We start from the raw sequence: 19974 nt of genomic DNA on the forward strand, positions 1-19974 counted from the left end.
TAAATTGACTAGCCCGAATCTGCGGGCGTTACAATTATCTCCCCCATAGGATGATTACGTCCCGGAATCATCAACAAAACAGGGCTATATAATGACTCCATACGTTATATCTTCATCCTGGGTAATAATCATAACTTCTATGTTTCTTCGAATGCGTATCTAACTCCTGGTCTTCTTGATTGCAAGCGGTGCTTGATCTTGCACCCGTTCTCTATATCTTGTTACACTTTCAATCATGACCTTCATGTCACAAACTCGCTCTTTATCAGAGACTCCTTATTCTTCTTAACAAACTTAAGATAAGTTTATTTGATTTCCACGATAGACCGATGGGTCACGTTCTAATGAACTCTCATCGTATGTTGCAACGCTCAGACTCAGGTCTTTTAGAGTCAAATTCTGGAATTGAATATACTTTCCTTCATGTTCTAATGTGATATAATCACATTTTAACATGTAGCATTTCTAGCTACCAACTTCTTTAACAACGAGCGCGATACTTCTATTGATCGTTTCGATTTCAATCTTCTAGTTTAAGTCGGACGCTACATCAAACTTAGTTCTCTGAACCACGTAACATATTTGTCTTAGTCGGACTCGATTTGATATGACTACTAGGGTCGGAATAACAACAATCTTATTAGTTATTACCGAAACGATGGTAATGACGTACTTTGAACAAAACGGAATCAATTACTAGCTTCTTGGTAACCTTGTGACTTTCCCTGATCCAAGCGTGAGTCCTGTGCTTCTGGTAGTATAGGCCTCTACTACCATTCACACCTACTCATACTCGTCCCAAGTATTGTCTCGTAGTTTTCCATGTTATTATCATAAAAACAATTTTAACACATACAGATGTGCCAAATAATCACATAATTTTCCCTAGACTCTACTAGGACTCCTTCTATGTGTATCTTCAATCATCAATTCTTATTCAACTTGGTTAGTGGTGGAAACTCCAGACGATAGGATAACTTCCTGGATTATACAAAAAGTTCTTTCCTTCTGCTAATTGAAAGTGTACTTCTCCCATACTAGGCATATTATTTATTAGATGCCTTCTAAAGGCAAGATACCTCTCTTATGATATCTTCCGATAAGTGTCGTTCACTATTGTAATCTTTCTCGTTTCCTCTATTTACTTAATTCGCTACGAGCCTTCACCATGACGTTAGATTCATGGAAGCATGCGTTCAACATATCGGGACGAGAATATAGATAGAGGAAGGTTTTGATGCATACTCCTCCTTATTACTCTGAAAAGTTACATGCCACTTCTAATATCGTAATTAAACATTTAGAAATCTGAACACATAAAATTTCGAGATCAGGTCGGCAACAGACCATAGATCCGACCAAACGATAGCATCATAAAGCATCACAAATCATTTAGCACATAAAAGCATGTTAGGCATCTTCCCTAAATAAGCTAGTGCTTGTGTCTATTCAGGTGTACTACCTAATATATATTAGACACACTCCTCACAATCATCGCTTAGCATTCTAAGGTTAAGTCTAGAAATAAATCCTTATTCCTAGTTCGCTTAAACTAATCCTCTGATACCAACTGTGACATCCCCATTTTTATGGCCAGAAAAGACCGATTTTGTTTATGCTTTGTTTAAAAATCAGAGTAACATTTTAAATAAAAGTGTTGCGGAATTTGTTCCTAGAAAAACATGATATATGTGTTATCAAAGCATTTCCGAAGAAATGTATTTTATTCCTTTTAAAACCTTGGGATGTCATTTTCAATACAGAAACATAAGCATAAACAGAACTTACATTCATTTACACTAGTGATCTACATCTCTTTTAAATCTCTCAGTGTAAAGTGGCTTCATATCGACACATGTGATACAAATAAGCTTAAGTGGGTCGGGTTGGGAAACCTGGTGAGTACATAGGGTTTTCAACCCACAATAATATAATTATTGGGAATTTATGATCAGAATGAGATCATGTCTGAGACTTTTGAGTCATTTTTGGAGCAATGCCACAAAGACTTACCCGAGGGTGTTGTTGCCTCTACTTGGTGGAACACAATTGCCAACCAAGTCTACATCCCTTCATCCGCTCAAGAGGGGATGATCCGATCCCCGATTCATCGCCTAATACATCGTCTGATTGCAAGCTCTATAAACATCCGAAAGGATGACGATAAAGTCCCCACTCTAGACATATTCTACATGTGGAGTATTATTACTTCTAATGTATTTTGCAATTTGACATATTGCATGGCAAAATACTTGGCCGAGGGGGCAGTGAAAGAGCGGGTGACTTCAAAAATCAATGGCGGCATGTTTGTGACAAGGCTTGCAAGAACCTATGGTATTTTGGACCGGTAAGAGGCACGAGCATTGACTATGATTCCTAGTCCTCCCTTCACCACAACTTTATTTAGGAGGGCTAGGATCATTGAGGATTATGGAGGGGGCCATGTTAGCATTCCAAATGATGATGAACTGTTGGTGCCGGAAGAACCGGGAAGGAGGGTAAGGCGAAGGAGAGAGTGGGTGCCACGAGACCCACCGGTTATTCCGGTGGATGAGGAGCTGCCTATGGATTGGTATAATGTTGAGCAGCGAAGGTACCAAGACGATCTCGGCCGGGGCGTGAACTATGTCAATGAGTCATTTACTTATTTATTTGAGCAAATGCATTTTGCGCCAAGGCCCGGGCCCGGATTCCCGTACGTGCCCAGTTGGGATGAAAGGGTGCAAGCGAGAAGAAACCAAGCGGGTGGAAGTGGAGCCGAAGGAGATGAAGACGAGGAGGAGGTTTGATGTTTTTTTTTATGTTTAAGACTATTTATTTTTCTTTGTTTTGGTTGATGAACTTGTACGATGTTTAAGTAGGAAATTGTTTTCTTTTTATCACTTTGTGGTTGTTTTTTTTCAGATTGAAGGATTGGATGCATGCAAGAGTCTCAATTGTCAAGGTTAGAGTGAGGATCAGGTCTAGATGAGAATGTGCATGAGTTTAGGGTCGAGTCCGTTCTCAAGGAAGGTCTTAGAGTTTTATTTGTTGAAAAAAAAATGAAGAAAACACTAAGTTATCATACCCAGCCATATCAGAAACGGAACCCAAAAGCAGCATGTTTTTATTTTTCACTCAGCGATGGACTCGCCGAGTGTACATTTCCTACTCGACGAGTCCGAGTCCAATTCCATGATTTTCTGCTGGATACGCTGCTGCTCGTCGTGTTTCCGTATAGACTCGACGAGTCTATCACTTTTTCATGCTCAAGGCTTATATTCTGCTCATATTCACTACGGGTTTCGTCCTTATTCCTTAGAGTTTCATTTCTGAAGATTTCCGAGTATCTTTCCTGTATTTTTGGAGCTTTTTCACACAAGCTATGACACCCACGACATGGATGAGTTGTTCCCATGTCTAAAGTCAGCTGAACATGGAGCTTTACATGAAGCAGATCGACCTCGCCACTACTACTCTAGGGGAGTTTGTTCCAATTCTCTCTCTATGTTTTTATTATTATTCTTTATCATGCATAATATGCAATGGGTACATTGCATAAATTAAGTGTGGGGTAGGGGGTTGGTTACATTAGTTTACATTAGTTAGAATTTTAGTTAGATTTTGAAAATTTTGAAATTTTTGCATTAAAATTGCTAGGATTAATTTAGAAAATTTTGGTAAATCAATTAGGAATCATGCTAGTGTTATGTTTGATGATTGCATGAAGACCCAAATGTTTAGTTGAGCCTATATACGTTCTAGTGCATTTGTGGCCTCCTTTATTCTAGTGAAATCATAGGACAAAAACACAACCTCGCTTAGTTTGAGGGATGCAATATGTTTAGCATCGTGTACTAGAAATGTATCCAGGAAAATTTTTATCTTTAATCAATAAAGATTGAAGTTGAGCGCCCCTGCTTAAGCATGTAGGTTTGAGTGAGAAAATAAAAGAAGTGAGTTACATGAGAGAATTACAAGAAAAGTTTGAAGAAATTTTGGAGCAGTTAAAGTAAAGATCAAAAGGTCAAAATTCCAAAAGTTCAAAAGTTGAAGATACCAAAACTTAAATCAAACAAGGTGAAGAATTCAAAGAAATTAAAGTTTAAATTATCAAGAAAGTGAAGAATTCCAAAAAGCTCCATAGTGGTATCAAAAAAAATTGTAATTTTTAGAATATGTATGCTTGGGTTGCTCAACCAAAAAGACCTTGAGACTTGGAGGTTTTCTGCGGATGGATTCGGAGGGATGCATAAAATGAGCATTGTTCAAAAGAAGTGGGCGAGTGTTTATGAGGATTGTGAGTATTTAGGATTAGGGGGGTCGTTTAGGAAAAATTTAGACACAAATGCATGCGTTGCGGTCTTGGCATAATGGCTGGGTTTGATTGGGATTGTCTTATGTGATATTAGTGTGTTAAAATTCAGTTTTGCTTGGGGGCAAGCAAAAGTCAAGTGTGGGGTATTTTGATATTTGCATATGTAGCCATATATTTAGTATAGATTTTTATCAATTATTAGCAAATTATTTGCATATTATGGACAAAAGGTACTTAATAATGTTTAAATTATATTTTCAGTCCAGAAGCCGTGCTCGGAAGCAAAAGGAAGCAGGAGTCATGAACGAAATCTCGGGAATGGAAGAAAGAAGAAAAAGGCTTAAATCTGAAGCTACTCGGCGAGTAGGGTCGTCTACTCGACGAGTAGACACGAAGGTTCGCGAAGAAATACGAGAAGTCCTTGCCGCATACGGATTCAACAAATGGACTCGTCGAGTCAGTTATCTACTCGACGAGTAGCCCCTGTTTTGAGAAAATTATAAATAGACTTCACAAACCCGAATTGAGGACTCTCTGGCTTTTTGGAGAACTTACTTGGCGACTAAGGAACTTGCTGGAGATCAGAAGAATGTGTGAAGAACCCTAATCCTTCATTCTTAAGAGATTAAGGCACTTTAGGTTTAATTTTCCACTTACTTTTGAATTGAATTATGTTAGGATTATTTGAATTTGTTTTTAAGCTTTCATACACTGAAATCATGAACTAATTTCGTTAGTTTTTGTTTGGGGAAGACAAATTTGCTCCTATGGTTTAATTTACTCTTTTGATTAATTGTTAGTTGGTGATATTGTTAAATTAAGCTTGTTAAAGACCCTTATGCATTAACTACAACTATTTTCTGTTAATTGCTAAGTGATTAAGCTGCATGAACATCTCTTAATTGCTTATCTCATATAAATTATGTGAACACAATACTATATGCCTAGGAATAATGAACATGAAACTAGGATTAACTAGAGAATGGGTAAATTAATGTGTGAGCTTGTATGATACACCATCAACAAGAGGTTAATTGAATCACTAAACTTAATTAGCTAGCTACAAGTCTTATTTAACCCGAATAATCAACCTAGGAAATCTATTAGTTTAATCAACTGGCCATTGTTTGAATTAGTATGTTTTCTAAGGATTAGTAATAGCGAATGCGAATCTAATCACTAGAGTCGGTAACCAATAACAATTAATCTATTATATTATCATAAAAACTAACCATAGGAGTAAATGAGTTGAACCTAAACAGAAACCCTTTTTGATCATTGAATTTAGTTTGTTTTTACGTGTTTTCAGCTTTTAATTGAGTAGTTAAGTTTTAGTTAAGTTTCTAGTCTTGTAAAACTAGAGAAACCCCTATTTTCTATTACTTGTTTTTAGTTAATTCTAGTTTTTAGTTTTAATTTTCCGTTCCCTGAGTTCGATACCCTATTTAAAAATTGACAGGTCCACTACCTTTGTGTGTCAATTTTATAATTAAAAGTAGGATTAAAACCAGTTGAATTTACACACATCACAAGGTACAGAATTTATACCTCTCAAGAACTGCAATTGATGAACCAAACTCGAATCCTTCAGTTCCCTCTTGATCCTTCTATGCTCTTCCTTCTTCCTTGTGAACAAAACCACCAAAATTACTTAAAAGCCTTAGATCTTGGACCAAAACACTTAGGGTTTGCTATGGAGGGTTTCTGGGAGCATAAAGGGGCGATGGAGGTTGCATAAGGTTGTTTAAATAGGGTGAAAACCCTCATATTAGGGTTTTATCCAGTCAGAGCCTACTCGTCGAGTCCGGGACCCGACTCGACGAGTCCATCACTTAAATCCCGCGCCTCATCCCGCTTCTACTCGACGAGTTGGTCCTTCAACTCGCCGAGTCCAAGGCCAAAAATGCAAAATACTTAAATAAAAATACATACCAAGAACCAGGTGCTACAGGACGACACATTTAACGGGGACATGAGTGTATGATATTCGGGAACATGACGAGCGTGTTGTGACCGGAAGGAGATAGGATTTGAGATATTACTCATTTCCTTGGATATTTAAATGTTTGAGCACCTTAGACGGGTTGTGCCAAGAGGGAAGGGAAAAGGATCATTTGATTCTTTCTCTGGATATCTAAATTGTTCTCTTAAATTGTGTCATTGGGTGAAATATATTTGATGAAAAATTGGTTAAGTTGTATGGTATGAAGTGTGCCACTATGTTGGTATGATTTAAGAGAGAAACAAATGGTTGGAATCGAGCTTGTCCAGCAAACTATCGATAAAATTTAGTAAATTACGGATAACTGGAGGATGCACAGGAACAACAAAAAGGTTAGGTGGTTAAACATAGGAAGCCAATAGTGTTTCAAGAGGGAGAAAAACTCATGTTGAACGAATTCTCATGGAAGGACATGGTGTGGTTTTGTAAAGGTAGGTTGAGTCTCCGACCTATTGGACCTTCTTAAGGATCGAGTCGGGGGTGGCTTATTGATTGGAGATACCAAGGGATCGAATGCAACATTAGAAAGCGAATGAGATATGAAGACCAAATATCCATATTTGTTTACTTAATTAAATTCCGATGATGAAATTTTTCGAAGGGGGAAGTTTGGGATAACTCAAATTAAAATAAATATAAAAATATATGTAATATGGTTATATTATTCTAACAATGATTAAGGTGAATCAAGATCAAATTATGAGAATTAAACCTTAGAAACCGTCATCTTGATTAGCAACATAAATATGTGCATGTGAGAGGGTTATAACGGTTGCAACCATGAGCATTATAAAGGGCTTAAGAAACTATGTGGAATGCCCACTGGAACTGTGAAAAAAAAGTGGAGAAACGAGGGAGAAATCGGTGAAGGAAGTTGTGAAGTTATTTTCCGGAGTTCAAGGAATTAAGGTATGTTATTCCAATTTAATCTTGAGTAAGTTGCTTGAGTAGGTTTATATGATTCCATTACGTCTTTTGGTTCAATCCTATGCCTCGATTCGGCCAAAGACTAATCGAAATTGGTGAAAAACAAATGTTAAGTTTTGATGAAAGAAATGGTAAATTTAAACTAGCTTTATGATAAATTATTGGGAAAAATGCAAAAAAGCCCAAACAATTATACATGTATATGCACAAAAACTCTTATATTATTGTTATGTTCAGAAAAACCATTATATTAATAGTTACCATTCGAGAAAGACCAAAATACGGGTTTTTAAGAGAAATTGACAACTAAAAATCTAATGTTTCTTATATTTTTATTTTTTTAATACGATATTGTTTTTAATTTGGGATAAAAACGATTAATTAAGAAGAGAAAAATCAACCATATAGATAACACAATCGAGTGAAAGTAATCCAAATATATGTCGGTTTGACATTTTTTTTGCATACAATCGAAGAAATATAAGGTATATGTATATCATATCATATTTTTAGCCGGTAATTTCTCTTAAAAATCTACAATTTGGTTTTATTTGAAACGTAAATAATAATATAAGGGTTTTTCTGAACATGAAAATAATATAAGAGTTTTTCTGGATATACATGTATAATTGGTTGGGCTTTTTTGCATTTTTCCCTAAATTATTCTAGATTATGTATGTTAATTTGTTAGGATGAACCAGAGATAACTAATGGTAATTTTATTTATTTGTTTGACATAATCTTCGAAGCTCCAAAATACTTAAAAATGACAGAAAATTATGATTTTCGGGTGGGTTAAAAGTTAGTTTAATTTAAATAAATTAAAATAAAAAAATCAGTAGAAAAGTTGTCGTATTTTTTTGGGCTCATTGCAGACTTTGATGTCTCGCCATCGAGTCTCGTGCTTACCTGTTGCGCTAATTTATTTATATGTTTTAAGAATAGACCCTAACAAAAACAATAATTACAGTTTTAGCCCCTACAGTTAATAAATCACTTTTGTTTAAAAGAATATGCGTACAAATATATGTATGCACTTGTTTTAGAAAATACAGTTAAAAGGTTAGGGACGCAGCTTGTTGTCCGTTTGCCTTCAATCAATGTATTGAACTATATTAGTCGAATTCAATTTTATTTATAAAAAAAATTGGTAATTTAAATATGTGCTTTTATATATATATATATATATATATATATATATATATATATATATATATATATATATATGGCCGATCCTGAGTTATCTTAGGACCGGTGCAAACACGAAAAAAAGGCCCCCAAAAATAAGTTAATATAAAAAAAATTTATATATCGGCGAACGAAAAACAAAATTGTTTAATTACTTAAAATGTGAAATTATAAAAGTTAGGAAAGCCAAACTTGTAACTTATGGAATTTCTTTTATTAAATAGAATTAACTACTAAATTTAAGGGGTTGATATGTAACTTTTATTTATTTATTAGAAAAAAAATTGATTTAACTAATAACATGAAGAAGAAGGTGGAGATCGAACCCAAGTCAAACAACAATTTGAAGAAATAAATATATATACATATTATAACTATATTATTTTGCCGCCATTCCAGAGTTTCCAAAAAAAAAAAAGCTTTTCTTCCATATCTTCCAAAGTAATATAGTTTTGATCACTTTATGTTTTTGGAGTATTTACCTTAAAGAACAGATTTATATTACGATTGGGGTAGATCAATAGATTTATATTAAGCTTAATTTTAGGAGTATTATCACATAAATGTGAATTTTTATTATTGTTGCAAAATAGTTAGGAATCGATTTTGTTTATATAATTTGCTAAAAGACGTCATTATTAAATATTTCGAAAATGTTTAAAGGATTTATAATAACACCGTAATCAACTTAATAGGATAAAAATTATTAATTGGCCGAACGAGACACAAGAATATGGAACCAAAATGTTTACATAAGGTGTTTCGTAGGAATGTTACTTTAGAAAAAAAAAAAAAAAAAAAAAAAACTTGTTGATGGAATGTATGATACAAGTAGCGTGACAAGATTCGGTTAAGACCTAGCGGCAATAAGGTGAGTTTTTCGTGTTATGTGGTTGCTCGCACATAAATGTTTATCATGTGGTTTATATGCGGTTTTTCAATTATTTATTCACGGTATATTTTATGATAAGTATGGTTGTGTGCAAATGTTATTTGAGTTGTTTATCTATTGTGCGTTTTTTTGGGTGACATGTTTAGTGGGAACGGGTGGGGTGTGTAATCGTCGTGAGCATGACGGATGTGTGATCGGCGGGGATGAGAATTGAGAATTATACTCATTTGCTTGGATATTTAACATAATTGAGTACAATGGATGATGAGTTGTCTCAAGGAGAAGGGAAATTAACATTTGGTTCTTTCTCTGGATAATTACTCGTTCCCTAAATTATGTCATCGGGCGATATGTTTGGTATATGATTTATGGAAACTATATGATACAATTTTTTGTTTTTTTAAGGTATGGACATGTATGTGCAACACGAACTCACTAGGCCCTAGGCTTACCCTTTTAGAAACTTTAAATGTGCGCAACCCAGGAAACTATTTAACAAGTGACAATAAGAAGGCTAGGGAGAACGATTGATCAACAAGACGACAACGAAGTTTCGTAAAGACGTAACACTCGAAGCTCTTCAGTTGAAGATTTTTTTATTTTATTTTATTTTATATTTTGCTTCCGCTGTAGTTTAGTTTATAAGTAAGTTCAGAATTGATCTTGAAAAATGTTGGAATAATTATTTGTTGTATAATCTATATATAAAAATTTGGGGTGTTACATGTAATTTTGGAAATGATAAGCCCACATCGGTGCTAGGCCCATGACATCACCATGGGTTGAGTACTGATAGACAAATTCTAACATATCGTTGTTTGGTTTTTTTTAGGGATAATGACTTAGAAGGGTAATGTATTTTTCGATTTGTACACATTTGGTCACTGAGTTTTTTTTTCGTCCACATTTACCCCTTCAACTTGTTAAACTGTACACATTCAGTCCTTATGACTGGTTAATCCAAGTTAGTCGGGAAAAATGTCTTAATAGGGTAATATATTTTTCATTCTGTACACATTTAGTCCTTAATATTTTTGTACATATTTAGTCCTTAACATTTTTTTTTTTCAAAATAAGTCTTTTTTTTTGTACTCATTCGGTACTTATGAATGATTTCTTTAGATTTTTCTCATGACATCTTAAATGAGATAATCATTGATGGGGTGTTTGGGGTTGTTGATGCTTATGTCCAACACGATCTCGAATGCTTGGTTGCGTAGGTCTTGTGGTTTGGCTTAGGTCTTGTGGTTTGGCTTAGGTCTTGTATTCTGAACGTTGTAGCTTCTTCATACGATATCAAATTTTAACGATCTTTATATCCAAAAGGTTCGTTTTTCATTAAGATTTCTCTCGTTAAAATGTAATATATTTTTACTTATGATTTTATTAAAAAAAATCCATACATGTATTCATAAAAAACGTATGGACAGGGGCGGACGCAGGAATACATAGTAGGTGTTGCCGAAATGAAATAAGTGTTGCTGATACATGAAAAATAAGTATAAACGAAAAAAATGGAAAAATTTCCACTGCGAACAGAAAAAATAGGTGTTGTCGGTGCAACACCGGAACCAGGCTAAATCCGCCCATGCATATGGATATAAAAAACGTAAGTAAAAATATATTATTTTTTAATGAGAGTAATCTAAATGAAAGTTGTAGTAGAGTAAAATACGAACATATGAATATAAAGATCGTTCACATGGATATAAAGATCGTTAAAATTCGAGATCGTATGAAGAAGTTATGACGTTCAGAACACATGACCTAAGCAACCAAGTAGTCGAGATCGCGATGAACATAAGCATCAAAAAGCCCAAACACCTCATTAATGAATGTCCCATGTAATATTTCGTGAGAAAAACCTAAAGAAATCATTCATAAGTACTGAATGGGTACAAAAACAAAAATGACTTATTTTGCAAAAAAAATATTAAGGACTAAATGTGTACAAAAATATTAAGGACTAAATGTATACAAAATGAAAAATATATTATCCTATTAAGTCATTTTTACCGGCTAACCTGGAGTAGCCGGTCATAAGGACTGAATGTGTACAGTTTAACAAGTTGAAGGGGTAAATGTGGACGAAAAAAAAAACTCAGTGACCAAATGTGTAAAAATCAAAAAATACATTACCCTTTTAAGTCATTATCCTTTTTTTTTATGCGGCTTAATTGGCTAGTTTCAGGTGATTTATTTCTCTCTCTTCTTTTACATTTGACTTGTGAGAGTATCCGAATGTTTCAGTCTCAAGTTCTAAGTCATCATCATTTATTGGCTTCAATTTCGGTTTGTTTTAAATAAATGTTTGTCTTTAGGGGATTATAATTATGAAGTTATAGTTTGATTTGTATAGTAAATTTGTTGTTTTGTTTGTGATTATTAATTATTGTATATTGATTTTCATAATTTATATTATGGATAATGCTGAAATAACAAGTAATAAACGTATATTAAAAAAATGCAAGACTAGATCTTCAACAATTTATGTTAAAAAGAACGAAACTTCAAATTTTTTCAAGTTTTCACAAGTGGATGTAGATTTCGGTGGTTCAAAAGCTAAAAGTGTAGCATTAGAGGATGACGACTTTAAATATTACGGAACTGCCTTCAAATACTATATTGTGTTTTGACAATGTTTGTACCGCAAATCAAAATTCCTGATAGGGTGTCAATTCAGACTGTCGTATCGTATTTTTGTTTGACACAAAACAACCTGACAATGTCTTATGTAACACAAACACAACACAATGTTGTGTTAATTTTCATTAACACAAAAACGAGTCGCTTAAAACAAGACAAACACGACGCCAAAATGAAAAGATAACATAATAAAATTATTAGTTTATTTAATTATTACTTAATCATATATAACACGACAAACATGATAAACATGAAAAACACAATAGCCACATGCTAAATCATGTCAATTTTTGAACACGAACACACCGTTTTCTTTTTTACATTACACACGAACATGACACGAACACAAATTCAAATTTCGATTTCATTCCAATTTCGTTTTTTGTCTTGTATTTTTGCCGTGTCTTTTCATTGATTGACACCCCGAATTTCTCACTCTGTCATCGAGACAAACCAAATACTAAACCTTATGCCCTTTATTAACACATCAAATTTCAATGTAACAACTAAAAAATTTTAAAAAATTTAAACATTTCAAAAGCGACCCATTTCTTTATAAAAGTGTTTACAAACAATCATTTCCAAAAGTGTACACATCAAATTCCAATGATGTGTACGGTCACGCCTTCGCCCTGCCACTGTCCACTAAGGTACATGAAACCATAAACCAAACTTTAAGAACGAAGCTTAGTGAGATCCCCCAAAATACCAACACACGAACAAATAACATATATAAGATAACAACATACTATGACTCTAATCAACCATCGGGTTGGAATACCCCAGACCCTCAACCATCGGGTTGGAATACCAACATACCATGGGTCCAATCATCCTCGAGATGGAATACCCTAGGCCCTCAACCATCGGGTTGGAATGCCAACATATTATGGGTCCAATCATCCTCGGGATGGAGTACCCTAGGCCCTCAACCATCGGTTTGGATTGCCAACATACTATGGGTCCAATCATCATCGGGATGGAATACCCTAGGCACTCAACCATCGGGTTGGAATGCCCCAGTCTTTTGGCTTACGCACAAAGCAGTGAAGCCTCGACTACGACCAAACATGTGCACATATAATAGATAAGCATACAAATAACCAGCCAGTAAACAAACAGACAGATCTTACAGATCACTAAGCATAACATCACCCTATCTACAAGGATGCAGATATAATAGATCACTACAACACACAATCATACGATAAACTAAGATAACCATCCAAAGGGTCAGCCTTGATGCCTTCAACCCGTAAGTACAGTAAGGAAAACTCACCTTGCAAACTGAACAGAACTGATGAGGCCCGAATCTGAATCTCAGCTCCTTACACAATACCTACATCCACCAAGTGACCAATTCCATCAAGATCGCAAAATACCCTCAAGGTCCAACTTGGTCAAAGTCAACGGTTAAGGTCAACAGTCCGTGTTGGCCCAACACGCCGTGTTCCCCTTGGCCACACCGTGTTCCGCGAGCATCCAAACAGTCGGGAAAACCTCAGCCAACACGCCGTGTTGACCTGCAAACATGTCGTGTTCGCCTGAGTTCCACCCACTTAATAAATTCAACTCCCTTTTCGACTTCAAGAGATCCAAAGCTCGGATCTAGACCAAAATATGATTAGGAAGGGTAAAGTTTCCAAATTTATCCATTGGGACTACCAAAAAGGTCCAAAAACCCAAATCACAAGCTTGATAATGCAAGGGCTTAACCAAAATACCCTTAATCCTTAAGATCTGAAGTCCATCCTTTCCAAAAGTGATTCTAAAACCTAAACCATCCCAAAGGTTGGTGCTTTTTAGACATACATGTCCAATGTATGTCTTGAACCCATATTAGGTCAAAATGAGGATTTATGACCTAATGTCTATGCATGGCATCAAAACATGATTATAGACCATAATGAAACTCGCGTCTTTTTCTTAGCTGGACACACCGTATTGGTGCCTCTGACATGCCGTGTCCAATCCTCAAAAGGTGATTTATACGCAAATTTGCTCCTCAAATTTTCGGGGGTTACAACTCTCCCCCACTTAAATTAGATTTCGTCCTCGAAATCATGCCTTAGTATCTCCTTTACCGAACTAAATGATCCTGATTGGACTCCCTGATCACAAAAATGACTGGGGAAATCACCCCGCTCTGATGACCGCCCACCCTTACTGATGTCGAATCCAAAATAGAAGATATCATGAGCCCAAACGAAGAATAAATCGTAACTTTTCCCTAAGACAACGAATATCCAACCGCTATACCTGAAATTGAAAACCCTGAACGATGTTGGACTCCAAGGCAGACAGAACCAATCAAAACTACTCCCGCAAGGACTCAACTTCACAATCCGAACCGAACAACCTATCTGGCTTGAGCAAATTTACAGATACCTAAAAACATATACCTCCGAACACCTACCAGATCCCTGATAAAAGTCGACCCTAACATATGATGGCATTCCATTAATCGAACCCATTCTAAGCAGAACTCACATACTGACGACGGGCGATTTCTTGCTCCAAAACCAGGAATCCAATTCCTTATCTGAAAAGAACCCAAATACATCAATTGCGAATTTTACACTAATCCCAATTCCATAAGATGCACCAAAAGCCTTTAATTAACCCGTGTCTCCCTGGCACACCATTCCAACCGTTGCTCCTATGAGCAAAGATGAGAATTCCAGTAATTCCACATTTACCTCCAATCCTTAACAATTCAGGTGTACCCTCATCAAGCAAAACACCCGATACATTAACGAAGAACTTTTGATTTGAGACTTCATGATCAGTTCCCAACCTTGATAATCAACCCCTCATAACCGCTTGCGAGCAAACGAGGTTATAATGCAACCATCCCGAGAGATTTTATGATATACGACCGATACTATCAACGACCTTTAATTGTTCCCTTTATCCAAAGCAGCTGATTGTGAGTCTCCCGACTTCCATCAATGCACCAATACCGAAAGTACCATACTCAAATGAAATCAACAAACATGATCATTGGGCCCGCGGCCTATGTCCGATATACCCTTACAAGGTCCTCATCATAGGTCTGGATTGCCACCGAGCCCACAACATGAGTCTGGAATACCTTACCCAACCCTCAACCCATTACGCCGATCTTATCGACATTACATATTTCGCCTGGCACTCGTGACCCACAACACGGGCCAAAAGATTCTCAACCTCTTTCCACTGCCTTGAAGGGACCTAAACAACGTCCCTCTCAACGCTAACCGAGCACAACAATGCCATAACTATACCACACCCAATTCCTTTCACATAACAAGCTGCTACCAATGCAAAACCCGACGAAATCATGGTCGCGCACGACCCGAGAATAGGATAAACGGTTGCACCCTTGATCAAATTCAAAGGCTATCACCTAGAAGAACCAAGCGAATAATTTGATCCAAGCCCCAATGCTATCTTGTCCAACAGACATACACATAATGAATTTCCACAATGCATATCCTTAAGGAACCCATAACCTCATCCAAAAAGGGCAGAAATATCAAAGTTCTATCGAACGAAGAACCTCAATCTTTAATAGAAGACATACTCATGATCGATCAAAACAAGATTCCATAATTGATTGAGACTGAACAGGTTCCACCAATACGCAACCAACTCGAGAAGACTTCTAAAGTGATCCTGAATGCCACTCAACCCAAACCTGCTAAGAACCAAAATTCCACACCGCCATTGAGGGTAAGCATACCCAGAGACCAAAGGAACAGAAAACATACTAAATATTATGATAAGATGACACATCCATAGAACTTCAACTGCCATACTCAAAACCTTCAGAGACCCTTTGCTGAATGACAAACGATGCGACCAACAATCGTGAACACATGGCATTAAATCAAATGAACCAAAACCCTTGCGAGGCTGAAGGCACCAAATTCTAAAACTGATTCCTTGATCGATCTTTACCCAAGGTAGACTATAATTAGAAATTCTTACACCCAGTTGACAAATTCACTCCACCACTGATACTCGACCTGAGTAATCCCAACGGTTCCCTATCTATTCAATTGCACCCCCAAAAGGAATCAATATCCGCAACAAGCTCCTTGATCACCCACTTCCTGATGAGCGACAACCCAGGTGTCTCCTACACACATGCATACAATCACCACCTACCATATACCCTTTCCTTGACCAAATCCTGAACCGAGATCCCACATACTCGCACCGCGGATCCCTAAAAACCATTCCTCAATACCACGAACCCGAACAGATCGATGATCCTCCAACCAGAATACCTAGTTCTCCCCCACTTAGGGTTCGAACTACCACTCACTGGTGTTAAAACCAAACCATAACTCAAACCAGCTTAACCTGGTACAACCATCCATGACCCCGAGAATGAATAATGCACACATGATGATCTTCCAGATAATGATCAAACAAATCCCAAGAGAATCCTGAATTTCAGCTGAAGATCTCCAAATGACCACTTAACATTAAGGATCCCTTATAAACCAATACCGAATTATGATCCAAAACATCCACTCATTTCCTATAACCCAAGAATAAGCAACCTTGATCACATCACCAACATCCATACAACACCAACCCACCCACACACTATCGCACTGACATTCTATCTCCAAACACCGTGACCAATGGTCCCCATACTAGGTTTACATCCCAACACTGAAATTCACAAGCCTGATTACTCCTCCTCCAAACCCGGAAGACTGAAAGAGAAAAATTAAGGATCAAACAAATCCTGACTTATGATCCAAAACATCCACTCCTTTCCTATAACACAAGAATAAGCACCCTTGATCACATAACCAACATCCATACAACATCAACCCACCCGCACACTATCGCACTAAAATTCTATCTCCAAACACTGTGACCAATGGTCCCCATACTAGGTTTACATCCCAACACTGAAATTCACAAGCCTGATCACTCCTCCTCCGAACCCGGAAGACTGAAAGGGAAAATTGTTGCAATTAATAACGACATACCAAACCATCAATCAACCATTCTACTTCCAAATACAATCCCCAAACCAATCATAACAGTCGATCCATCCTTAATCCATGTGACTCGAATGCACGACCTTGAGAAAAACCCTCGAGAACTCAAAACTAACAAGCTCATTTAGGTCTGCACCAATCAATCCAAACCAATTTTGCACTGGGGCCGAACAATTCCAAACCCATCCCCATGCCTGAGCAACCATAACCAAATCTCAACAGGTATGGAGCTACTGCCACGAATAATGGTATCAAACCATGCTAATCTCTCCCAACCAGCCTTTAGAATCCCCAAAACTTTCCTTGTTTCGAGTATGGATCTTGTGCTTCCAGTAGTACGGGCCCAATACTACCTTCGACACCTATCCATACTTTCCTCAGGGCTCATCCCGGGTCCACCAAGACTTACTCATAATAATACTTCTGATACCTGCTCAACAGCGAACAATCATGCTAAAATACTTCCTAGGCTCTCCTAGGATTCCCCACCTCCCCTGCCATCAGCTGCTGAAGAACTCCTCAGAACGTCAGTTAGCTACTTTGTGAACACAATCACATGTAATAAAGCTCAGATAACCCTTCAAGTAAAAGACTCATCCCTACAACGGTTGGACTCAGACGAGATCTGTGCAATAGGGTCAAACCCATCACTCTAAGATTATTTAACCTTTATTACATGTGACTTAACATGTTCACTTAACAGCTAACTCACATCACTTAAGAGTCCCACAAAGCACAAAGAAAGTAGCATTCGAGCAGTGGAGTCTACTGGCACTAAAACATAATAAAATCAAACGGATTCTCATTCGAGATTCCGATCTCTATCTCCCAGCATCTCGGATACACACTAGCATACTCATGCAATCTATCCTCACTCCCTAGAGGAACGCTAAACATATCGGGACTGGCCGACTGACCCCCCATAACTCATCCTACCACCAACTGCCACACGACCCTCCATTGGTGCCAGATAACTATTACATAAACACTATCACATACTACAGAACTTCAACAATCTTAGGCTAAAAGATTCAATCCTATAACGGTTGGACTCAGATGAGAGCTATACAGCAGGACCAAATCACTTACCCTAAGGCCATTTAACTCATGCAGTATGTGACTTAGCGCATTCACTCAATAGTTAGTTCACACACGAAAGAGTCATACAACAATAATAAGGCATTCTACAAGAGATAAGACATCATATATCAGGCAATTCTATCATACGATTCCTGAAGATCCCTATCCTATTACTAGCATGTTGTACTATCATAATATAACATAATCTCAAATAACTGTGTGGTAATATGGGGTCTACTTACTGTTGGGTTTTTATTCAAAAATTTGGTTTCACAACCAGTAAAAATGACAACGAAAGCTTTAAAAATGTTAAATAAAACTAAAACTATTTACCCACCAAAGATCATTTTGCAAGAGTTAGAAAGATTAAAACAACCATAGAAGGGAAAGCATAACAACCTTCTAAGACTTTGATCATCATGGGAGGTTGAAAGTTGATGAAGTGTGGCATGAAACTCTAAAACAAGAGTTCTCTACAAGTATCCACCAAGCAAGAGTAGAACCATCAAAATATGCTAGTATTCACTTGTATTTTTTTGTTCATAAGCCTTTGAAATATATACCAAATATATGTTCAAAGGTGAAGCAACAAAGGGACATTCTTTGACATCAAAATGTAAGAGAATGGAGGAGAAGTAAGGACTTAAACTTCGAAAATATGGCAGCCCTTTGGGAGCACTTTGCTCTCGATTATGGGTCTCCAAAGAAGAAGAATACAAGCTCATAAGAACACCTTCTAACCTTCCATTCCCTTCCTTATATAATGGCCAAAAAAGAAAAGGGAGACCATAAAGCAAAAGCATGGACAACTTTGTTCCAAGCATGACATGAATGGATTAAACAATTCAAAAGAAGACCACGCTTGGTCTCCTTACAATTTTCGAAAAGGCTAGGCACAAAAGAAGACAAAAATTGTCTCAAGGCTAGTTTATATACACATACATGTTATCTTTATAAAAATCAATCATTTTTATAAAGAATTCCCAACATATATATATATATATATATATATATATATATATATATATATATATATATATATATATTTATATAAGTATTCATATATAAATATCTTATTTTATATGAAACTATCTTTTATATAAATTGTAACTAGCTTATTAAGATATAAATATGAAAATATAATTATCTTATTTTATATAAAACTACATTTTATATAAATTGAACTAGTTTATTAAGATATATAAATATAACGTATAAATAATCATACTTTATGATATATTTCATAAGTTGTTATTTCTCCAATAAATATTATTTCCACAAATAATAAATTCCCAAGTAGTAAAATATTGATTCATCGAAATAATAATTTTCTAATTAAATACAAGTGTTGATATATATTTATTAATAATCAAATTATACTAATAAATAATAAATTTACGGTAACTTGCTATAAGGTGTGGTCCTATAGGATCATATATTATTAGCAATATCATTCTATAATGACTCTTGGGCAACTAGATCTTTCACTTACTGGCTCCGGTTGATCGTACACATTGCATCCTCCTTGTTTATTTTGAAAACCATTTGAAAAACGTTTTTAAAATCATTTTCCTTAGTTTGAGACTGGATTCACACGAGTGTTCCTCCAATTCACTCAAACCAAGGCTCTGATACCAACTTGTAACAGCCCAAAATTTTCAACAAATTTAAACCTTTCAAAAGCGACCCATTTCTTTATAAAAGTGTTTACAAACAATCATTTCCAAAACATTATTTAAAATCAGAGTCTCCTAAGATCCAATCAGATGTAAAACCAAGGATGTGTACGGTCACGCCTTCGCCCTGCCACTGTCCACTGAGGTACCTGAAACCATAAACCAAACTGTAAGCACGAAGCTTAGTGAGTTCCCCCAAAATACCAACACACGATCAAATAACATATATAGAATAACAATATACTATGGGTCCAATCAAC

The sequence above is a fragment of the Lactuca virosa genome, chromosome 3 (genome assembly GCF_052849685.1).
Source record: "Lactuca virosa cultivar CGN04683 chromosome 3, Lactuca_virosa_CGN04683_v6, whole genome shotgun sequence".
NCBI classification, from domain to species: Eukaryota; Viridiplantae; Streptophyta; class Magnoliopsida; order Asterales; family Asteraceae; genus Lactuca; species Lactuca virosa.